The sequence below is a fragment of the Pseudophryne corroboree genome, chromosome 11, assembly GCF_028390025.1.
Source record: "Pseudophryne corroboree isolate aPseCor3 chromosome 11, aPseCor3.hap2, whole genome shotgun sequence".
NCBI lineage: Eukaryota > Metazoa > Chordata > Amphibia > Anura > Myobatrachidae > Pseudophryne > Pseudophryne corroboree.
In genome coordinates, this window is record NC_086454.1 from 129,303,859 (window position 1) to 129,309,491 (window position 5,633).

Sequence of the window (5,633 nt, forward strand, 5' to 3'; positions counted from 1 at the left end):
TAAAGTAGCACTAGACCCCAGTGTGATTTGAACTCACGACCCCTGGTTTACAAGACCAGTGTTCTAACCCCTTAGATATGGAGCCTTGTCTTTAGAACCATGTTTGTTCATTCTGCTTAGTGATGGAAAATAATCTTCTGCAAATTTCAAATATCTTTTATAATTTTATTGTCGCCCTTTGTCCCAATGTAGACTTTTCACAAAAAAAATCTAAGAATTTGCAATATCCTTGATTGAGGCATGTAGTATATAACTTTTTAAGAAAATCAAATAAATGCAAAAATTAACTGTCTTTGCTTGAATTGAATTATATAGAAAATATTGAAAAAGTTGGACATATTTTTAATGGCTCTCCAACTTTGTGTTCCATAAGCTGGATTGCATTTATAATGTTATGATAGAATGTCTTTGTTGAGTTATTTGTGATCAACATTTGCGTTACCTTATAACTGAAGACTGTATGCATAAGTAACATATAAATGCATACATGCCTAAGACAGCCTTCGCTTTTTTCCTCTGGAAGCTGCAGTTATCAGTTAAAAACTCTTCTGGATTAACTGAGCAAGATGAATCCTGTTCATTACAATACAAATTAATGCATGTTATTCAAATGCTATATCACGCCCAATCTTCTTTCTAAAGTGATCCCCATTATTGCGCATATTGCACCCATAGTAATTAGGTTTAGCTGCGTAAAGGGTTAGAGTGCCATGCAACCTCAGGGGTAGTGAGCTGAAATGATAATACCATGCCTGTCAGCAGAAACAGAACTGGTGTACAACAGGGTGAGAAGTATTAAAAACCTCCTAATATGTGTGGTTTTTTGCTATCATTAAAGTTAAATTATTGGAAAGCTCTTACCATAGTTTCATAATAATAGTGAAAAACTTGCTGGAACTATCAGCATGAACAGAATCGGTCCAATAAAGTGCAACAAATGTGTTTTAAACATGCTCTTGTAACCAATCAGCATATTAGACTCAACATCATATGTCTTTGTCCAAATTAAAGATCCAAATATGTTACCAAATTGAAATGGTTCTCCTCACTTAAAGATATTGCATAGACTGTTTCAACAGTGGCAAATACTATGCCCCTGTAAGAATTGAACTCACGACCCCTGGTTTACGAGACCAATGCTCTAACCACTGAGATATGGAGCCACATAAGTAGCCAGAACTGTGACCAATATGGGGGTCTGAATTATGGTGGAAAAGAGTTTTTTTCAATTTTCAGTAATCTTAATGGATATTATTAGTATTAGCTCATTCTCCAAATGTACACTATTTTCAAATGACCGCTGCTGAAATGCCTGCTTGGGACATGCAGTTGATAACCTATTAAACAATTTAAAGAAACTTTCAGTTTGCTGTTGTATGTTGAATAGGGGTATATGTAAAATAGAGGAAATGTTGGTCATGTTTTCCCCGCCTTAAAAACCTTGTGCTTCTTAGTCTGGAATGCCTTCAAAATAATATGACAGAATGTCTTTATATTGAGATATTTGTGACCAATAGTGGTCATCACCTTAATTATGCTTCCATTTGTACTTTATATTTGCTTACATGACCAAAAAAGCCTTCTGGCAGCTACAGTTGTCAATTCAAAACTGTTCTGGATCAACTGATGAAGTTGATTCCTGGACGGTACAATACAGATTAATACAATGTATATACCATTGTTGCTATCTTTAAAGTTTAATTATGGAAAAGCTCTTTCCTACAGTTTGTAATGATACTGAAAAATTATGATGGGATTATGAGCATGAACAGAATTAGTACAATAAAATAATTTTCAGACATGCTCTTGGAACCAATTTGCAGATTAGACTGAACATCATAACTCTGTGTACAAATTGAATATCCAAATGTGTGACCAAATTGAAATGGTTTTCCTCACTTAAAGCTCTTGAGCAGACTATTCCAACATTGGGAGCTGCAATTTAAATTTTAGCAGCCGTAACAATAAAGTAGCACTAGGCCCCAGTGAGATTTGAACCCACAACCCCTGGTTTACAAAAGCAGTGCTTTAACCCCTGAGCTATGGAGCCTTTCCTTTAAGCCCATGTTTGTTGATTCTGCTTAGTGATGGAAAATAAACTTCTGCAAATTTCAAATATCTTTTATAATTTTATTGTCGCTCTTTGTCCCAATGTAGACTTTTCAAAAAAAATTCAAAAAATGTGCAATATCCTTGATTGATGCATGTAGTATATAACTTTTGAAGAAAATCAAATAAATGCAAGAATTAGCTGTCTTTGCTTGAATTGAATTATATAGAAAATATTGAAAAAGTTGGACATATTTTTAATGGCTCTCCAACTTTGTGTTCCATAAGCTGGATTGCATTTATAATGTTATGTTAGAATGTTTTTGTTGAGTTATTTGTTATCAACATTTGCATTACCTTATAACTAAAGACTGTATGCATATGTACCATATAAATGCATACATGCCTAAGACAGCCTTCAGTTATTTTTTTCTGGCAGCTGCAGTTATCAGTTAAAAACTCTTCTGGATCAACTGAGCAAGATAAATCCTGTTCATTACAATACAAGTTAATGCATGTTATTCAAATGCTATATCACACCCAATCTTCTTATTAAAAAAGTGATCCCCATTATTGAACATATCGCACCCATAGTGAATAGGCCCCAGTGAAGTTTGAACTCACAATCCCCATTTCACGAGACCAGTGCTCTAACCCCTGAGCTATGGAGCCACGTAAATAACCACAACTGTGACCAATATGGGGTCTGAATTATGGTGGAAAAGAGTTTTCTTCAAATTTCAGTAATCTTATCGTATATTATTAGTTGTAGCTCATTCTCCAAATGTACACTTTTACAAATGATTGCTGCTGAAATGCCTGCTTGGGACATGCAGTTGATAACCTATTAAACAATTTAAAGAAACTTTCAGTTTGCTGTTGTATGTTGAATAGGGGTATATATAAAATAGAGGAAATGTTGGTCATGTTTTCCATGCCTCACAAACCTTGTGCTCCTTAGTCTGGAATGCCTTCAAAATGATATGACAGAATGTCTTTATATTGAGATATTTGTGACCAATAGTGGTCATTACCTTGAGTATGCCTGCATTTGTACTTTATATATGCTTACATGACCAAAAAAGCCTTTAGTTGTGTCTTCTGGCAGCTACAGTTGTCAATTCAAAACTCTTCTGGAACAACCGATGAAGTTGATTCCTGCATGGTACAATACAGATTAATACAATGTATATACCATTGTTGCTATCTTTAAAGTTTAAATATGGAAAAGCTCTTTCTACAGTTTGTAATGATACTGAAAAATTATGATGGGATTATCAGCATGAACAGAATCAGTACAATAAAATAATTTTCAGACATGCTCTTGGAACCAATTTGCAGATTAGACTGAACATCATAACTCTGTGTACAAATTGAATATCCAAATGTGTAACCAAATTGAAATGGTTCTCCTCACTTAAAGCTCTTGAGCAGACTATTTCAACATTGGGAGCTGCAATTTAAATTTTAGCAGCTGTAACAATAAAGGAGCACTGTGCCCCAGTGAGATTTGAACTCACGACCCCTGGTTTACAAGACCAGTGTTCTAACCCCTGAGCTATTTAGCTTTGCGTTCAGGACAATGTTCATTCTGCTTAGTGATTGAACAAAATCTTCTGCAAATTTCAAATATCCTTTATTATTTTATTGTTGCTCTTTGTCCCAATGTAGACTTTTCACACAAAAATTCTAAAAATGTGCAATATCCTTGATTGAGGCATGTAGTATATAACTTTTTAAGAAAATCAAATAAATGCAAAAATTAGCTGTCTTTGCTTGAATTGAATTATATAGAAAATATTGAAAAAGTTGGACATATTTTTAATGGCTCTCCAACTTTGTGTTCCATAAGATGGATTGCATTTAGAATGTTATGATAGAATGCCTTTGTTGAGTTATTTTTGATCAACATTTGCATTACCTTATAACTGAAGACTGTATGCATATGTACCATATAAATGCATACATGCCTAAGATAGCCTTCAGTTATTTCTTCTGGCAGCTGCAGTTATCAGTTAAAAACTCTTCTGGATCAACTGAGCAAGATGAATCCTGTTCATTACAATACAAGTTAATGCATGTTATTCAAATGCTATATCACACTCAATCTTCTTTCTAAAGTGATCCCCATTATTGCACATATTGCACCCATAGTAATTAGGTTTAGCTGCGTAAAGGGTTAGAGTGCAAGGCTACCCCAGGGGTAGTGAGCTGAAATGATAATACCATGCCTATCAGCAGAAACAGAACAGGTGTACAACAGGGTGAGAAGTATTAAAAACCTCCTAATATTTGTGTTTTTTGCTATCATTAAAGTTAAATTATTGGAAAGCTCTAACCATAGTTTCATAATAATAGTGAAAAACTTGCTGGAACTATCAGCATGAACAGAATCGGTCCAATAAAATGCAATAAATTTGTTTTAGACATGCTCTTGTAACCAATCAGCAGATTAGTCTGAACATCATATGTCTTTGTCCAAATTAACTATCCAAATATGTGACCAAATTGAAATGGTTCGCCTCACTTAAAGACATTGCATAGACTATTTTAACATTGGGAAACACCAGGCGCCAGTGAGATTTGAACTCACGAGCCTTGGTTTACAAGACCAGTGCTCTAAACCCTGAGATATGGATCCACATAAGCAGCCAGAACTGTGACCAATATGGGGTCTGAATTATGGTGGAAAAGAGTTTTCTTCAAATTTCAGTAATCTTTTTGGATATTATTAGTTGTAGCTCATTCTCCAAAGGTACACTTTTTACAAATGACCGCTGCTGAAATGGCTGCTTGGGACATGCAGTTGATAACCTATTAAACAATTTAAAGAAACTTTCAGTTTGCTGTTGTATGTTGAATAGGGGTATATATAAAATAGAGGAAATGTTGGTCATGTTTTCCATGCCTCACAAACCTTGTGCTCCTTAGTCTGGAATGCCTTCAAAATAATATGACAGAATGTCTTTATATTAAGATATTTGTGACCAATAGTGGGCATTACCTTGAGTATGCTTGCATTTGTACTTTATATATGCTTACATGACCAAAAAAGCCTTTAGTTGTGTCTTCTGGCAGCTACAGTTGTCAATTCAAAACTCTTCACGGTACAATACAGATTAATACAATGTGTATACCATTGTTGCTATCTTTAAAGTTTAATTATGGAAAAGCTCTTTCTACAGTTTGTAATGATACTGAAAAATTATGATGGGATTATCAGCATGAACAGAATCAGTACAATAAAATAATTTTCAGACATGCTCTTGGAACCAATTTGCAGATTAGACTGAACATCATAACTCTGTGTACAAATTGAATATCCAAATGTGTGACCAAATTGAAATGGTTCTCCTCACTTAAAGCTCTTGAGCAGACTATTTCAACATTGGGAGCTGCAATTTAAATTTTAGCAGCTGTAACAATAAAGTAGCACTAGGCCCCAGTGAGGTTTTAAACTCACGACCCCTGGTTTACAAGACCAGTGTTCTAACCCCTGAGATATGGAGCCTTGTCTTTAGAGCCATGTTTGTTCATTCTGCTTAGTGATGGAAAATAATCTTCTGCAAATTTCAAATATCTTT

At 34.6% G+C, this 5,633-nt stretch overlaps 1 non-coding gene across 1 annotated transcript; it reads right to left on the reverse strand.

Moving 5' to 3' along the window:
* Positions 1 to 1,977: 1,977 nt before the first annotated feature.
* TRNAT-UGU (transfer RNA threonine (anticodon UGU)) lies at positions 1,978 to 2,050 on the reverse strand. The gene has a single exon. It is a non-coding gene; the product is annotated as a tRNA-Thr (tRNA).
* Between the last annotated feature and the right edge of the window lie 3,583 nt (positions 2,051 to 5,633).